Below are 20,013 nucleotides of genomic sequence, written 5' to 3' on the forward strand. Positions count from 1 at the left end.
ATATTTTCATTTGGAAGAAAAGAAGAAGAAAAGAGGGCGCTGCTGAATTAAGCTTTTTGCTTAAGTAGGTGTGAAAATCTCTCGCAGCCGGCCGGGCCGGCGGGCCCCCCTCCGTCTGTGTCTTTCTTCAGAACATAAAGAGGTCCTTGTGTGTTATATTCTCAATTTCTCATTTCGTCTTTCTCTCTTTCAAACCATTCTTTCAATTCACTGATTCTCCTAGGAAGCCACAGCACCGCAGCGGCACGCACTTTGAAGCATTATATTGCCTTTGCCCGTTTGTTGGCCGGCACATCGCCGACGCCTTTATAGACGACACAGAAGAGACCACCCCGGCGGCCGTGTGGAAATAACCACTTCGATCATATCGGTCAATTACAGACATACTGTATACAATATACATCCCTTTTTCTTTTTTTCTTTTACATTTGTTGTTGCCATATTATTTTATTATTTTCGGGCCTCCCAATGGTGTCGATTACCTGCGCTACGGCTATTATTATTGTGTATAGTAGCTTGTTTTCATTTGTTGTATTACTGATCGCTTCCTCTTATTTTTTTATTTTCTAATTGGTCCCGGCCAAACACATATTACTGTACTCTAGCTCGAAAAGGGTATGCTCCTTTCTTCTGGTCTTTTCTTTATAAAAGAATCTGTTTGGGTGTGCGCTGTTTACCGACAACACATTCTATTGAGTGAAAGAGAAAGGGCAGCACACCGAAAGGAGCCGGCGCTTCCGATAGGATTGCCCGCGTCAACTTACAACCAATTTAATGCCGAATTCAATTCCCATACTGCACTGCAGAGCGGCGGTCGGGGTCTCAAAGAAAACGTTTACACGTTCATTAGGGTAAAACAGCGAACTGGGACACGGCCGGCGAAAACGCGAATTGGGACACAAATCGACTTTTTTTTCTTAAAGTAAAATACAAAAAAATTTGTGGTTTATTGCAAAATCTAATTAATTAAATTTAAAATATAGGGGGGGATACGCAATTAAGCAAAAGGGCGTCATATAATATTCAGAATTAAATGAGATATCGTTAATTGAAATTTCAGAATTTTGCTTACGGCCAAGAAATTTGGGCTCTGTGTTGGCTGTTAGCAAAAATAATTACGGCATAAGGAATATCTAGAGTATAAGTGAAGTAATCCCTTAAATAATTATATCAAAAGATAGAGAATGAAAAGTTCTACAATATTGTAAAAGGTTTTGTCAGTATTTTGAATATTTATCGAAATATTTCATTACCAGGAAATGGAAGGAAATTTTTTCGTTATTTCGCCTTGTCTATACATCAATCGACGCAGAATTTGAAGGCGAATCGATTGATGTATAAGGTTTAGGGTTTTATTTTGTCATTTAAGCATTTTTTGAAAAATAATATTTCGGGGACTCAGGATCGATTCTATCCAGGTTCAAGAAAATTGTCATTTCAACTTATTTGTTTTTTCTTCTTTTCATAAAATGGCATTGATAGCGAATAGGGTTTCAGGAATTTTCGCGAAAATTTTTGAATTTTATGTCAATATTTGAATTAGATAATGGCTCTTCTTTCTCATAGTGCCCTATCTTATGTCCCAAACTATAGCCCCTTATTATTTTATTGGCAATATTATTTAAGTCTTAACTTTTTTCATTAATCCCGTACACTTTCATAAAATGTTTGGGATTCGCTTTAAAAAATGCAAAAAGAACGAAAAACCGATAATTTTTTGAAAAAAATAGTTGCAGTTTTGCTGCCATAAGGTGCTATGATGCTAATTGGGACAGCCGAATGGGGGACTTTGTCTATACTAATACTCTATCGCAGACATCTTCGAAACAAATCGTAGCTCCGAGGTTTAATGCTAGATTGGAATGCGCGGTATCCTTGGGGTATGAAGTTCGAATCACATATCCGGTAAAAACAAATAATTAATTCGTGGTTTAATTCCCAATTGCATTTATATCTTTAAAAAATTCCTGATTAACGTCCATTGTCAAATGAATTTTTTAAAAAAGTTATTCTGTAAGAAATCCCGCTCTGATCCCACTATATATCACTAGTAAGATCTTCAACATATTCAAGGCTTGAACCTTCGACCTTTGTAGTAACAATCTACTACCATATCCACTAGACCACCAATAACAAATTTTCAAAAACAATAACTTGTTAACATTTCATTAGCGAAACCTAAGCCAACCACCCAATTTCATTTCTATTTTCATTTGATATCGCAATTTCATTTTAAATGATCGCAATTATCAAAGAGAATAAGAATTGTTGCCGATTACATAATTAAACATTTGGTCATTTATGAGTATCGAACTCACAACAATCTTCTTCGTTCACCGTGATTATACCGCTACGCCATTATATATTAATGAAACCCTAGGTAAAGCTAAACCTTGTTTTGCGTAAGTTTGGGACATTTGCAACACGGTCGTCCAACTTCCCAATCGAATTTCTCGATAAATGAACAACAGAATTTAGTTAAGTTTTTTATTTTGTAAATCGTATGTTATACCTTTTTGATTAAGCTAATAAGTTCATAAGATTTTCAAAATCACATTTTTGTGCTGCTGAACAGTTTTGAAACACGATCGAAATTGTTTAGCAGACTGAAAAACTTTTTGACAGCTCAATATTTTGATTTTTTAAATCAGAATATCTTAATATTTTTCTATTGCACCATACTTAGTGTCTTAAGCAATTCGATTCAGAAAAAAATTCTGCGTCGAATGAAATAATTAGTTTTTAAAAATAAGTCTGTCCCAATTAGCATTTTTTGTCCCATGATTACACGTTTTGTCCCATAATTCGCATTTCGTCGATACACGTAAATGCCATAAGAAAGTCTATTAGGAAAAACGCTGTCCCAGTTCGCTGTTTTACCCTAAATGTTGGACTTGAATGTTGGAAAAAAATAATAATCAGGTCGATTTAATTTTATTAGGAGTAAATGAATTACCATCAGGTTGAATGTCACCAACATTTTCATATATAGAGTCGAGGGGAATGTTTTTTAACGGCGCGGGATGTTAAGACGGACGGATTTTTTTTTAATTTTATGTCTACAGCGCTGGCTGTTTCGACTGAATACATAAGCCGAGTACAGAAACTGGGATAACGACTAGAGAACATTTAATCTGCATAAATAGACGGGAAGAGGATGCTCGAGGCTGTGTGTGAGCGCAAGGCACAATGAAATCTGGGCATCTCGCCAAGTGGAATGTCAACGGACGTTCTCGATAAAGTTAACAATAAGGCTCGAGTGTGTGTGCGCTGCAACGACCAACCGACCGAGAGTCCGCGAGAGTCTATATTGCATAAGAAGTTATCATGGACCATTATTACCGTGAATATTTTACCATCGATCCTTTTGGCTGGTGCTATAGAAAACCAAGCGGATTTGTTTTGCAACTTTTGGCAAACAGAAAAGAAAAAAATTAAAAGCAGCGCGGTCGATAATAACAAGAGCGGAGAATGAAAATAAAGGATGTTATGAAATCCCGAAATGAAACCGCATCCTTCTCTCTTGGATACGCCAAATAAGTTTCGCACAACGCCATCAGCGAAATCGAAAGTTTCCATTACCAAAGGGAATGCTATTGTCTAGTCTTTCTTCTTAGAAACCATAACACTAAATCATCAACTAATTGATGAATAAGACGCATTTTTCTTAGTGATGGGGGAACTTAAATCTGATACGTCCTCATTTTGAAACCCAAATTTTTGATTCATTACCCGATATTTCCCACGATTTTTTTTAAAAGTCGATCAGTGCCGTTCCGACAACTTTTGTCAGAGTTGAGGCCAGCACAAGTTTAATCACGCGCCATATCTTAAACTACGTATCTCTCTCTATTGGCGCATATTAGAAAAACAGAGAGAAGTCGCAATCTAAACTTTGTTCCTTACATATATTTGCTTGTCACTGTCACAACTGTGACGGCTCCTAAAGTCAACGGGGACTCTCACAATAATATAAGCCAAATCGACCAACTATCTCAAAGTTTGTACTCATATCAAGTTGTATAGTCAACCGAGTAGTGATGTTTCTCTCGACTGCCTTCCGACAACCGTGCACACTGCACAGCGCGAAACACACACATCATATAAACACATATCAATTTGTCCGGGCGCAAATCATCCACCACCCAAGCGTGAAGTACATATTGGAAAACGCGCTCAGCGATCCCATTGCCGCCGCACCCTTTCTCGCTCCTCTAGCGCCCTCGTCTCCCACACACCTCTGCCATAGGCGCCTCGTGTGTAATAAACTTGTTGCCATGCCGCCAGTATATAGCTTATTTCCCCCCCCTCACGTTTTTCAATATAATCAGATGAGATAGGGTGGAAAACAGGTTGACACTTTTTTTTTATTTTCTATATTAAGAAAATAATAACGCGCTGATGCCAGCTATATAGACAGTCGGATATAAAATATAAAGCCCAGCCAGCCGTCAGGTGTTCTGGGTTCGATTCCCCTTTTTGAATAAATATAAAATTGACATCAGATCACCCCAACATGTATCCCATTTATTTTTTGTCAGAAATTTTGTCGTTGTCGTCGTCGCCTTAGATTTGTTATCGTAATCTTGTTATTCCGTTTCAATTCGTACACGCATACGTGTTTCATCCACGTGATTTTTGACATCCGTATATTTATATTACTCCCAGCATGCGTGAGTGGGTGATATTTGTCGCCTGATGAGAGAGCCAGACACGTTATTACTTGCGCCTTTTGATTCGGCCAACATGGGGAGACACACACACACGCTCCGGCTCATCCGCTAATATGTGATAAAGGATTTGTGATATTATTTTATTACCACATCCGAGAGTAGAAACGTTTCATCGCCTATTGTGCGTCGCTGATGCAATATGACAAACGCGCAATCATTGTTTTGTAATAAATATGTCGACCGCGTTTTTGGTTTCAATTACAAAATGATGAGTTTTTGGGCTAATATATATTTGTTGTTTGAATTTTTTTCGTCAAGAAGCTGTGGCGCTCTAACAGCCGGATGTGGGCCTAGTTTGTCAACACAGCATATCCCCTATCCTATTTAGCTGATAGATTGAACCCCTGGGACAATCGTATAGGCTGGCCAAACAATAAAGGAAGCTATAAGGCCGAATCTCTCTCCTTTTGCTGTCTAAGTTCCACCGGCTATACAAAACAATGGGCGGATACTACTATACATTCAAAGAGAAAAGCCCTTTTTATACCGATGCGGCTGCTTTTGTGTTGCTGCTGGAACCCCCCTTGACGAGTTTGCACACATTGTATATATGTGTGCCTCATGTTGAGCTACTGATTCCTCCTTCCCTGTGTTCAAAACATGTACACATATTATAGATAGGTTACTGGCCGGTTGCTGGACAGAAGATCTAAAAGAAACCCCCGGAGTATTTAGAGATGCAGTTGTCTTCTCCGCTGGATGGGTTTGACCCCTTTTGTTTTTATTCTATGACATCATCAGGTCCAGCGGCACGCTTCTTGTGTCTCTGTCTCTGTGTTTTTAATAGTCCAGTTTCCGTTTATTTGAATGACGCGCCTTTTTCTTTTGGGCGCTCTCTGTGTGTGTGTCTGTTTCCGAGCGTGAAAAGAGGGGCTTTCTTCCCTGCATTTCGTGCTGTTTGCGCACACAAAGAAAAGGGAAAACATTCCTCCATCATATAAGGCCAGCCGCCGCTGTTCGGGTGACTATAACAACGTCCAGCACAGCATCCAAATAAAATGCTGCATGTGCTGGGCGGCGGGTGGTGCAGATTGTGATGCCGTTGGCCAGCGAGGGACAGCCGAGAGCCGAAATCAAAAGGAACTTTTGTCTTTTTCGTTTGTTGCGCTGTCGATTCGTCGAAATGGCCTCTGGTCCGCGCGTCCCGTTTCAAATCCCAGCAATCGGCCGTCTGGTTTTTCTGTCGCTTTTCCTCTTTTGGGGTTTTTTCTAGAGACGCGCGTCCCTTGCTGTGTGTGCCGCATAGTGCCGCAGACCAATATTTATACACGCGGCCACTCCTTTGTAGAAAATTTGAAAGAAAGAAGAAGAAGAAAAAACGCGTTGCACACAACATCAGACACAGCGCACAAATACAAACCCCGACGACTATAAAAAAAAACAGAACGGACTCTATTGTGCGCTGTCCGCTCGCGCCGTCTTTGACGGCCATCCTACCCGTCTCTTTTTGGTTGAATAAAAAAAAAGTAAGTAAAGTGCAGTGAAGAAGAAGATAGAGAGAAGAGTTTTTATGGACACGTTCTATTGGAAGCTTTCTTTCTTTTTTTTTTATCTGTGGTTTGTTTGTTAAGTTTTTCCGCTGATTGCAATCGTATTTCTCAAGTAATCTATACAATAATACCTCTACAAGAACAGTTTCAACAGCGGGTTATTTTGTGAAACTTAGTGCGTATTATTAGAATGGAATTTCTTGGTAGGCCTACGGAAAACATAAGGCTTCCCGAGTCAATCAAGCAATAAAGCATCGCCAGATTTATTACAGTCTGACAAGTAGACAACTAGACATGAATTATTTTTATTTTTCAATTCATGTCTTATGTTATACAATTAAGTTATAAATGAGCATTAACAACCGTTCTGTAAATATTATGAAATCCAATGTATCTTACAATGGCCCCTTAAGCTCGGAGAACTTAAACAAGAATACATAGTATAAATGACGTAACTCAGTTTCTATGTGTAATCTAGTTGAAATTCTGGATTATATTCATTTGGTTATAGGTCTGACCATGTCACCATGATCTTCGTATACACATCGAATATTAGTGGTAAATTACCTGCTAATTACTAGCTGGTGAAATCACTAATATTTCAGGATCCGAAGATCGATGACATTTGCATCATAATTTCTACTTAAAATTAACTTGTATTTAAATAAGAACTTACACGTTATAACGAATGGTGAAGAATTCAGTCGTTATAGTTCATTTGAATCGCTGCGTTTCTATTCCATGAGCAAAGAATTTAAACTAATGAAGTCCGTTACTCGTATGCGTCTCAGTTCATTAATCTAAAATATTATTTTACACTTGAATAACGGTACCTGTGAATGTAAATAGTAAAACCCTACCTCATCACTAAATATCTCTCTCCTTGCTAGACACACCCGAACTGAAATTTCTTCATCACCTGATTTGGACGGGCTACAATTGCAACCCTGAAAATATTTATGTATGTTCACTGGATGTCGTTTTCTGCCACTAAATCAGTAAATCTCACATCGATGAAGTCTTCGTATGTATAAACGGTTAACTGTATTAAAAACAATTAGGGCAGCTTATTGAAGCCTTTTTTTCTTCTATCTTACGTTAAATTTTCGAAATTTTTTATGAGCAGCAACAAACACATTAGAATTCCATGAACTCTGACATCAACTTCTTTCTGCGAAAAGGATTGGGCGGCAGAATGAAGGATATTGTGTGATCATAACGCCTTTCAGCTTTATACTAAATACAATTGATATTCTGGCGAATTTCCAGTTTAATTTACCATAATCGCCGTACTACTGTCGCGGAATACTTCAAGGGCATGTCGAGGAAGAACGAATGATATTCGTTACGATCTAGAAAGAGCTTCATTTGGAGTCAAGCGACAGTATCGGTTAAAATAACTTCTAAAAATTAATGAAATTGAACGTGTAGCAACCCTACATGAAGACTGATGAAATCAAACTGTTATTTACTCTTGTAAAAATGCGGTCGTATTCAGCCGGTACAAAAATAAAATTGCATCAGCCCATCTCGCTTACAAGTAATTCAGTTCGTTTGTTTGATTTTCCTTTTGAATGATTGTGCATGGATATAATTAGTAAATCTTGGCTTGCCACTAAAACAATTCCTTCCACTTGAATAACGGTACATGTGACTGTAAATAGTAAAACCCTACCTCATCACTAAATATCCCTCTCCTTCAGGACACACACCCCAACTAAAATTTATTTTTCCTCGGTTCACTCTAATCTGATGTTTCAATCTTCTTAGAATTTATAGCCTACTTACAAAGTCAATCAAGACATATAGCACTATAGGCTGATTGCAGTCTTTTTTTTTCTCTCTTCAATTCTTACCTTTGAATTTTTGATTTATAATGAACACTGACATTCGCCTCATAATGCTATGAAATCTGGCATCATATACCGACAGCGAAAAGGATTGAGCGGCTGAAGGAAGCTCACATAATGAACCCGACATCATTCTATATTTAACTTAAATACTGTTGATATTCTGGATAATTTCTAATTAACAGGGAAGGCTGAGCACTACCACCAACGGGTTGTTGATTATGAAAACTTATCGGGAATAATCAAAAAATTCCTCAAGTATTCTTCTTCACAGCCCCTTGCGGAGTGGTAGGTCAATGAGTATATTGAACTAAATAAAAACAATTATATATGTAGCAGTAGCAACATAGCTTAACGAGTGATCATAAGTCAACCATGCCAACACTCTCCTATTGATATGTTTCTAATCAAGTGTAAAAGCCACAAATTTACAGCGGACCGTTACGTCTGAATTATTCAGTTCATTTGTCATAAATTTCATTTACCCCTTGAATAATATGGTGCATGGATGAAAATAGTCAATCTTGGCTTACCACTAAAATTCCTCTCCTTCCGGACACACACCCCAACTAAAATTTACCCTCGGTCCGCTCTTATCATGTGTTTCAATCCCTTCTCATATATTCTTAAAAAAAAGATACAACATTTTTGTCTTTGACTTTCCGACTGTCACAACTGGCGCAGTCGAGCTGCTCAACACGGGAGGAGAGCCGAGTATTAGCTCGCCGGCGTCCCTCACACACACACAGCCAAACGGTAACATTAACAGCTTGTTTTCCAGATTTGACTGCCCGCTTTCCCTCCTATTTGTTTCCCTCTTGTTCTGCCCAGCTCACGATGGTCCATCACCAAATGACGGTGATGGGAGTCCATATAATATCTAGACTAACGCCTCGGCGTGTGTGTGACGCGCGACCGTGTAACTTTAAAACCAACACCGACTTTCTCCCGCTGATTCTGTGTTGATTTGGGCTTCTGCTCCTGCTGCTTCCAAACTCTACACCACGGTGGTCTTATTCCCTCCTCTTCGTGTTTGGGTTTCTCCTTTCTTGGCTGTTTTCTCATCTACGACTGACTGACTCGTATACATATCTTCGAAACCTCAACGTAAAGATGTGTAGCACAAGCCCGGCTTGATATACTAAACACATCTAGCCTATAACTTGCCATAATATATCTACAGTATAGACCAGGCAGAGAGTTTGAGCGAGTTTGAGTCGATACTATAAATTTCGTTTGAAAAAATTTAGAACCCCGAGCCGCTCTAGCTGCAGCAGTATGTAGCAGCAGTGCTCTGCTCGGGCGATGATTGTCTAAATATTTTCACAGACTGTTTGGTTTTTGTTGCTGTCGATTTTTTTGACCCCCTCGTCGCTGGCCCGGACGGCCGGATTTCGACTCGTTTTCACTTTTGGGCGTCTGTGTCTCTCTGTTGTAGTTATTGCATCACATCTATAGACTATATATACTACCGCGTTAAGTATACATATACGTATGCGTACTATTTATGTGTCAAGGTTTTTTTTATTGAATAGCGTGCGTGTGGGGTGTGTATATCTATATCTATATAGGCCTGGTTGCCTGCCCATGTCATGTCTTTTATGGTTTGCGTGTGGCTGTGTAGTACCGTGTGTGATGCAAGCCATTTTGCTTCTGGTTTTCAGGGGTAGAAGTTCCTTTTTTCTTCCGGCGATTTTTGATTCTAAATGTTGTAACCATACGAAAGACTATGCCATAGATACAGGCAGAATGAAAACGATTCGCCCAAAAATAAGCAAAAGAATAGCAAGACTTCAATTTTACATGTTGCAATCGATGGGATCGACAATGGCGTGATTCGACTAGTGAACACTATTTATCGTTCCTAAATGTCACATTTTAACTATAATCACCTTAGGGAAATTACGTAATCATACTTCTCACTATTCGATTTCTATTATTCTACATACTATCGTACATGGTGTATATCTATTAGTTTATATTCTGGCATTTACAACCGGTTAATTAGCTTGTTTCGGTTCGTTCGTAAATGTTCATGTAGTGCAGTTGCCCACGGTCACAGTCAGCAACTAACAACCACAACAACAACTTACGAATCAAATACGAAATACAAGTGTAATTAAAATAAAGGTTTTCGATCCCAACTTACGATGCGCAATGGTAACTAAATAATGTGATCCGCTTTATGGCAATAAACGAATCACCAACAAATTATAGTTACCTATCCCGATGCTTGATTCTTATCCCTATCTAGCTCGTGATTTATAGTGTAGATTATTTTTGTGAAACTCTGCCATAAAAACGAAAATATCCTAAAAGAACGAAAACTCATTCATCTATCTATTGCACTTTTGTGTTTGTGCGGGTTCAGACCTGGAGAGAGAGAGAGAAAAAACCGCGACGCATTGAAAAGTGTCTGAATAAATATTTATTGTTATTGGAGTAATTTTGACTAATGAACTTTAACTGGCGGATTTATAATTTTGTTTTCGATTCGCTGTTACTTTTTGTTACATTTGCATTAGAGCGTGTTGAATAACATCTTTTCATAAGCATTCAGCATATGTTATACATGTCATGAGGATCAATTTAGATTCCGAGTTTTCGACCATATTTTAAAATAAACTTTGGTTGTAATTGCTTACGGAACTTGTACGGTTGTATCTGATTATTAAACAATTATTTTAAAAATAACTATCACAATTACATTTCTTAGCGACTATGGTGGCAAGCAATCTACCTCACATTCGATCGCAACTAAAATTAAAATATAAAGAGATATCATTCTTAAAAAGAAATTGGTTTAAACGGTGAAATGGTAATCTCCAATCCGCCTTAAAAGATTGTCTTAGAATATCTTAGGATGACGTGCTCACCTTTTTTGTTAATCGGCTCATTTTTTTCAAATAACAATATTATATGAAATAATCATAAATAACTAGTATATTAAAATGGAGTGAGGGGGGGGGAGCAATTAAAAAAGAACTCACTCGATTGATTTGATTTGACTTGTATAGTCTCACACCTTACAACTAATTTGAACAATTCAATTCGCCATCCACCAAATGCAGTCCGACGTTGGCATATGTTTCTTTCACTCGTTATCGTCCAATATCATTCACCACACACGCTATATATTATTGCCTATCCATATTTCTACAGTCGAGATGACAAGGGCTAGGTTGCGTCACATTTGTTGGAATAAACTGGCCCCCACAAACACACAATTTCTCCTGTTGATTTACATTATTACTGCGGGGGCCTGTATAGACGCTGCATTGACATGTCGTCCGCTGCGATTCATTTATGATGTTTGACCAGCCAGAGAAAGAAAAGTCCGTTCCCCCATCAAGGTCCCCATTGCTGACCATTGTCGGCCGGTGACAAAACGGCGGAGTCATGCAGCACGCGCGTCGTCCTTTTGTTATTTGTCGTCTACACACTATATTGCAGTATAGTCATACAAACGAAATGAAACACATTCCACACGTCTAAAAAGGAAAGAATAAGCGACGAAAGGGGGGAAAGAAGTTGGCCCCGGTATATACTCTGCTCTGATGTTCTATGTGTGTATACACGCGCTCTCTGCTGCCCGTCCGTGTGTGATGCGCATGATGCGCCCGGCAGGCGAGAGTTTTGTGCTTCTTGTCAAAAGACAATATTGTCGGCCGTCATCATCACACGTGTCCGTTATAATATTGACGTATAATAATCCCCTTTGGCTTTTGTCATCAAAGGCCAAAAGAATTCTCCGTGTATAGTACGTACGGCATCAACAAGGCAACATCCTCTTGTATATGGCGCTATATAACACACCACACAGCATTTTGCTTTGTTTTTTTGCTGGCCGTCATTTTGGTTTGTTTCTTTCGTCGTCCTATTTCTTGTTTTTTGTTATTCAGAGTCAAAACACATCATGTTCCATTAACCCATTTTGCGCGCAGATTATGCAATCGGATCGTCGGATACATAGGAGGGCGATGCAATATCAATTCCAATAGTCTAAACAGTAGATCGACACTGTCGGACGATGTTTCGGGTTTAGATATGCGCCTGAATTTCAGCGGGAAATGCGAAGCCGTCGATGCCAGTCGTAATTTATGGATCGGATGATCGCCTAATTGCCAGCGGGTATTTGCGGGGAATTTTATGAAAAAGCGACATCAGGAAATTTGGGGTGAAATTTCGTCCATTATTCATCTCTATTATATTATATACCCATCGTCAATTTAATATTGGCTGCTTCCCTAAAATATTCCATTAGCCAATATGGACTATAATACACAGTATGTACTCCCCCTATATAGTGGATAACAATATAAAAATCTGATTGTACTGATGTATAAGGCCACACACACAGAGGCATGTACCTATACCATGTATACACACATATATGTACTGGCTACACAATTTATAAATAACTGGCGGACTACACAGGCGAGGTGTGGGGGCTGTTGAGGAAATAAAAGGGAGGGTGTGTGCGGACGAGGTATTTCTCCAGCAGCAGCAGCAGCCTGTTGTATTGTATACGTATAAATATATATTTGACGATAGTATTGACTGATGAATGTTATATCCACTGCTGTGCATGTGGGTGGCCCGTGCCCAGCCAGCGCCCAGCAGCAGCGGCGGCCAAAGGTTTTCTCTCTCCTTGTGAAACATTTTGAAGACTGTTGGCTGCTGCTGCTGCTGCTCGCGGGGGTGCGCGAGGTATACTGGCAAGAGCAAAGAGCTTATTCAATATATGAGCAACGATGCGTGCTTATATCATCAGTTGGCCCCTTTTGCTTCAAAGAGGTGCAAGATGGGAGGGGAGCGGAGGGAGGGCGTTGGCTGGGCTGTTGTGTGATGCCATGGCGATGTCGTATCCCCATCAAGTGGCGAATGTCGAACGCGCCGGGTGTCGGTCTGGAATGCACAGCAATTATGAATACCGCTCGCTCGTTGACGCTCGAAAACTGACTCAAAGGAGAGGCACGCGGCTATCAAAGAGCATCAGGGGAGATATATATATATATATAGTGTGATGCTGGTGGTGGTGGTAGATATGTGTTATGTCTAAAACTTTGTCCTCTTCTGTTCTCTTTGCTCAACAAAATAAATAACCTTCGCTCTCCATACTCTCCGCCGCTCTCCGCGCTTTTCAAAGTTCTTTTTTATTGCTTTTGATTGAAATCTATGCCCCATCTTTTCCCTACTATTGTCCTCCTCCTTCCTGCAGCAAAACTATACACATATTTTCTATCAAATAAAAGATCGATTCGAAAATATTCCGAGCCGGTTCTTTTTATTTATTTTTCTCCCGACAACCAAACTCTATGATGATGCTGCTGCCCCGGCTCTCAAAGTGGTCGTACGTACACTACACGGACAAATAATTTGTTTTCCCTCTTGCTATGTGCATTCTCGGCATTTATTTATTTATTATTATTCCTCGATTTTCCTTTCTTTTCTTTCGCTGTTGTTGGTGTGATATGGCGCAATATCACCAAGAATAAGCAAAACAGCGGATGCAAGGAATTTCTTTTGTTGTCTTCTTATAATATCCACATTCAGTTTTTTCTTTCACCAAATTTTTTTTAAAGTTTATTTTAGATCGGCTCTATCTTTATTTGCGCGTTAAGTAGCTCTCACTCAACTTGTACATACGCTGTAACATTTGGGTCCGTCCTTCTTCTACACTTGTGCGGATATCGGTCGTCGTTTGACTCGAAACTTTTCGGTTGTGAATTTCGATCGATCGGATGGCGTCAAATTTTCCGATCAAGGAAATTCGACTCGAATTATTGGCCGATATGGCAGCCATCGAGCATTGATAGCTATATAGCTATAGCTTGTCTCGTATCTTGTGATTTGTTTTCTAGTCCATAACAGATTGGATTTCCGTTGTTCCTTCGACTCGTTCCCAGTCTCATCTTTCCCGCTCCAGTGAGCGCCGCTCTCCTTTTTCTAATATTCTTTCAGACTCGACACTTTAAACTCTTATATATTATAGTTGTCCATATCACGCCGGCCCATTCCAAACGTGTGCCGAGCTTTACAGAACTGGGCCGTCGAAGCATATAACTCGGAGACGCGGCCAATACTTTCTCCGTGTACAGTATGTAGGTCGTCTCTCCGACTCGAGTTAATCAATATATTGTGGCGCTGTGTCTTTTCAAACTCTTTCCGATATCAAAGCCGTTTTCTTTGATGCTGCTGACGGCGACGTATTGATTTGGCATGTCATTTTGTTTTGCTGGGACTGCTGCATGCAGATGGGGGATATGTAACACACGTTTAACAAACCGAAACAAGCTGAAGACTGTGTACCCGACATACCCGAACGCACCGATTATTGCGGTCGATGAATGAATAATTTGACATAGCGCCGGCCAACAACAGCGGACACTGGGACACAGCTGCAATGTTTTTACGAATCGCTGACTCGTCAGTCTGCCTTTTTGCATCACTCAAGTCTCTCTGTGTATGTAATATTACCATATAGGGCATTGTCAAACGAGAGGACACTGTGCGAAGAACAATGAGATACAGTCTGTGATATGCAAATCGGTGACATAATAATGAGAGAAAGAAAAGGATATGTATTAACGGGTTCGCAATGGTTTTTTTTATTATTTCATTCGCATTTCGGGTGTGCTTGTTGTACAGTTCAGTCCAGGGGTCGAAGGATCAACAAGAGCAGAGAGGGATTATGAATAATTCGTCGATCGAGTTCATATTTGTCTATAGCGAGTGAAGTACACTGATGCGCTTCTGTGGAGAGAGAAGAGCATACATAGATGATAATGATGCGCACCCGTAGTATTATTTTTTTTTCAAGTGCGCTATTTAGCCAACTGGCTATGCGCAATAAAATAAAATAAAAAGGCCTTGCTGCGTATGATATAGTGCACACAGAGTTTGGCTCGCGCTACTATATTGTTAGTTGCCCGTATTATATTGAAAAGGGCCGTCTCTACTATATAGCAACCGCGAGAGAGACTCTTTTTATATTGCATTGTCCCGAGCGTAGACATATATGTACACACATATGTGCATATATTTGTCTGATCTATATATAGCTGCCACGGGGATTTTTATTTTTTTTCCCCAGATGATAAAGAGGATCGAGCCCCCCCTGCTGTTGCCCTTTCTCCGTTCAACATCTATAACACTGCTGCAGCACATAGCCAGACTGGAGGCTGTGTCTATGTGTGTGTGTGTTGACCGATGAAACTTTTCAGGCTCCACCCCTATACAAAATGCTGGAGCCTCTCCTCTCGCCTATTGTTGTCCATTGTATTATACTTATAGACTTGCGCATCATCTCCAAACACAGTGGTGCCCTCGCTTATGTACGTATATATGTGCTGGAGCCCACAGTCGGGAAAAACTTGTGTCTCTCCCCGTGAATCTTCACCAATAACTTCTGACCCCCCCACCCCACCCCATTCAGCCCTCCTGCTCCTCTTATTCCCTCTAAGCTTTATATTAGAAAAATGCCATATTTTCTCTATGTATGTATACAGTGTATATCTACTCGCCATCTTTTTTTTCTTTCTTTATATTCTTCTTTGCCCTTTTTGTCCTCGCCTTGTTTGCACTAGCCTCAGCCCTTTTCTCTGCTGCTGCTGCTCCTTTTATGATGCCATTCAGCTCCTCTCCGCTGTGGCTCCTATTGTTGTGTGTGTTTCGCCCGCATCGATGCGGAGGAGGAGGACGACCGACGCTTGTTTGCTCACATCAAGTCCTCATGCCCTACCCCCCCACCCCTTGCTGCTTTCCCATCTTGTCTATACGGGAAGATATAAGAAAGAAGAAGGCCATTGTTGCCCCCGTCGCTCCTTGGCGAGGGCTTAATCGCCTTCATAAGCCAATCGACGGAGCTCTCGGCGGTCGCTCCAATAGCCTTTGCTCGCTGGCGTCCCTCGCATCAGCAGGTCTTCTTTATCAATACACTCAATACTCACCGATAGAGTCGCATCTGTGTAGTGTACAGAGCTGGGTGGAGAGAGTGGGGCATGCATAAGTCAATATGTAATATGTGTCTGTGTCTGTGTCGTCTGCGACGACAGATCTGATGTGCGGACGATGATGAATGTAAAATATCAAATAGAATTTCCAGCCATCATCATGTTTGTCCACTGGTTCAAATGCCACACAGAAAGTCAACAACTTGTGCTCTAGATGTTACAGTAGTAGTATAGCTAGTCTACCACACACTACATGCTGATGGGGAGCTGTTTGCAGGTTATATAGGCCTATAATTCGAACGAACCAAAAGTTGATTTCTAAATGTCACTAAGGAAGAGCTAGAGCTGAGTTTAATCGAGTATGAATGTGATACATAAATTGGATGTGCTGAATTTGGATAAGTGAACTGTGGCCAACCCACCCTCGACGGGATTAAAAACTCTGAATTAATTTACAATTGTTAACATCCTTCGTGGGTTGTGGGAGTGAGCGATATAAGATTGACTATTCTGTATGAGGACTGATCGATTTCATAATTTGAACAAGATTTTGTATTTTAATTTCAGACTGGTGATTTTACTGTCCGATTTCAGCAACACTAATATCATTATGGCCACTTCAAGACGGTTCAATGTCTTTTATTGCCTTGGATATCGTGTTTAGATAAACTCGTACAGGAGTGCACATAATTAATTGTAACAATAGAACTAAATAATTGTATGCCATTCAGTTAGCTTGATGGTGATACCGATGCTAATCTGTTCCTGAAAAACTAAACGTAAAATGCCCATTGGCAATTTTAAAAAAAATAACAAGACGAATCGTACGGGCAGTTAGCAAGCTCATAGTTTAGAACTTCTATACAAGCAAACCAGCACCAATATATGTCAATATGAAAGTCACAATCGATGGCAGTCAATCAAAAACAAATAAAAAGAATTCCTCCTTCGGTGAAAAGGTTGCGCCCTTAACCATAATAATTCTGGAAAAAGCCAAAGCTATTAGCTATCAAATGTCAGAGACTGAGCAAAAGGTTTATCGCATAGTTTAAATAGTGAGCTGTGTAGCCATTTACGTGATTTATCATCGACACTATTTGTGTTACAATTTGGCACAGTTTCATGGGCGTTAAGAATAGCATCTAAGTACAGCTTGCATATTCAGGGTTGATGAGGGGAATCATTTCATATTCTGAGCTCGGGGCCCAGTTAAGTTGAGAATAATGTCCATTATTCAACGATAAAAGACTTGTGAAAGACTTTCCGCATCAACTCTCACATTTCATAGGATGATGAATGTAGACTGTAGAGTGATGCGTTTAAGAATATCCAAGGCCTTTTAATCGGACAATAATAATCTAGCTCCGTTAACAAGCAAACAATAATCGTGAATTCGTTGATATCTTGACCCGGCCTCGCCCTCTTCCACTTTGTTTCCCGAAACAAATAGACTTCTACTTCACCATCTGGCACCCCCAAAATACATAATCAACACTTGAATCGCCGTCGGCCGTTGGACGTCACCGTTAACACAAGAACATTCAAACTTTAATGTCTTCGCGCTCGCTACTCGACTTTGTTTTGCGTCGACAAGTGAGTCGGCGGAAGCAAAAAAGCAAAGAAGCTGGTGCTGTATGAAGGTTTTTTTAGCCTACTCCCAACGAACCAAAGCTGATTTCAGAATGACTTCGTCTTTTGTGTTATTACTGGCTATCAAATGTCAAACATTGCGAATACAAGGTTTAACACTGAAGATAGCAAAATTTTAAATAATGAACTGTGGTGACATTTAGGTGGTTATCCATATACCTTAACTGAATATCAAGTCAACACAGTTTCACGGATGTAAACAAAAGTGTGAAAGTTAATTTTTCACAACTGAATTTAAAATGCTACATGATTGATATTCTGAGCTCTTAGCTCGTGTAACAGGTAATGATTGTGAAACATTCAATAAATCCCGGAGTTAACATACAGATGGTCCAGATTTCATGGTGGCCAGTGATGATCTATGACATCAGGCCTTGAGAAGACCGATGATGTCACCCGAGATCTTGACTAGACAACGGAAGTCTGTATCAGTCTGTTGAGAAACTCCAGTATTATAAAATCACTACTATTAATAATATCACCAACATTTTATAAGGCATTGACAACACTGATTATCGCTGGTCAATTTGCTGTTCAATAAACGGTGCCACGTGTGATTCATAGCAGAGTAGTTAGTAATACTATCATCCTAGCTGATGTATCTTGTCTTGTACAAAATAGCTCAATTTTAAATTACAATGTGTATTATTAACTTTAACATCTGTGTTAGTAGTAACTAACGAAAAATATGTTTCCCTGTTGGCTGCCTAGAGGGTCCTGGAGTGACTAACTGTGGCAGTTTCGGTTTTTAAAGTATATTTATCCGTGAGTTTCGTGAAAATTTTACTTTATCTTGAGAGTGGTAGGAGAACTTAATTTGATGAGAACTGTTTACTATTAGATAGGAAAATAATTCCGATCCTTCCGTTTTGTCGTTTTTGCGCGGTTTGGATTTGAAGGGGGGCCGATTTTTAATGTCTATCGATTTCTAAGCGAAGCGTGGCTAATTAGAATATTAGTGTCGTCTGCTGTCGTAAGTTTCGTTTTGTTTTACAAAGTTTTGAAAATGAGAGTTGTTTGGAGACGCAGTTTAATAAAATAACAAAGAAAACACCAAAACGAAACGATAACTTTTTACGTAAACGTGGCTGCACGAAAAATAGCACAAAAATAAAATCACAAAAATGTGGTCATCGTGTGAAACTAGGAATCTTTTGTCATAGTTGTGGCTCCATGCTCTCCACTCTATTTTATTAAGCAGGTAAATAATACTAAGAATTCACAATTTCACATAGATTATTTTGGGAACTTAAATAGAAGACAAACCTGTTCCACATTTGTGAAACATTATTTAGTTTTTGATTATAGGATTTATCATGTGGCATATGAATGCTGGGCTTGTATAAACTGTATGTAACCTTTAAGTTTTTTGCACCATGTTACCATTTCCTTGGTCCAGATTTTAGGCCTGAGCCAGTCGTCACAACAACAAGATGCCAGTTTTGCTTGTGCTGCTGTTGACCTGTCATCAGCAACAATCTCATCATCATCTCTTGGGTAATCACTTTCGTTACTTAAATTACTCCTGCAACCTGCTACATAAATTTTAATGATGCATGACCTGCATGAATGCAGTGTATTAGTATTACGTGGAAACCATGAATTCTCCTGTTCATTCAACTGTTTTATTTTCAACTTTTCTTTACTGATTTTGTAAACATTTTTCGTAACCCATTTTTTATTTTTCATTTATTAGATAAACAGCATCCCAGTTGATTGGAGAAATTTCCCTTCTTTAAATATCCTCTGTCCTTGTGTACACCCATGTGTGTGTGAGTGTATTCACGAGGACCCCCTTTTTCCCTATCCTGCCTGGTGTGTTCAACTCTTCAGGGAATGGATAGATGCCTGGCTGTATTTCCCAGGCTTAAAGGTAGGAAAAATCTATCTCAACCCTCCTTTTTGACTAGTTGGGGGGCGTAGATTATGAATCGTTCATAGCATGGAGTACGATTATTCCTGAAATATGCGTTTTGACTGTTTTCTCTTTGCTGTTTTTGTTGACTCAGTAAGGGATCAGGCTCGGTTTTGTACCTTACAACTTTGTCTGTGGGTAAACGATCAAGTTTGAACATTTTTTAACTTTTGACACTTGAAGTAAGAACTGGAAAATTGTATGGCCAAGAGGTACCTGCCACCACACCGGCACCTCCTCGTCTATGGCTGCGTCAAAACAAACAATTATCGTGAATCGTGAACTCATTGATTTTTAGACTTGACCCCGCCCCCTTCCCCTTCGTTTCCACAACGAATATAGGCTTTTAATCTTCATTATCTGGCACCCATAAATAGGTTGACGTCGTCCGTCAACACAAGAAAATTCAAACTCAACGTC

At 39.6% G+C, this 20,013-nt stretch overlaps 1 long non-coding RNA gene across 1 annotated transcript; it reads left to right on the forward strand.

Moving 5' to 3' along the window:
- The first annotated feature begins 18,683 nt into the window (after positions 1-18,683).
- LOC124340478 lies at positions 18,684-19,585 on the forward strand. Its single transcript, XR_006918053.1, has 3 exons — positions 18,684-18,879; positions 19,078-19,175; positions 19,375-19,585. It is a non-coding gene; the product is annotated as an uncharacterized LOC124340478 (long non-coding RNA).
- The last annotated feature ends 428 nt before the right edge of the window (positions 19,586-20,013 follow it).

This window comes from Daphnia pulicaria, chromosome 5 (genome assembly GCF_021234035.1).
Source record: "Daphnia pulicaria isolate SC F1-1A chromosome 5, SC_F0-13Bv2, whole genome shotgun sequence".
NCBI classification, from domain to species: domain Eukaryota; kingdom Metazoa; phylum Arthropoda; class Branchiopoda; order Diplostraca; family Daphniidae; genus Daphnia; species Daphnia pulicaria.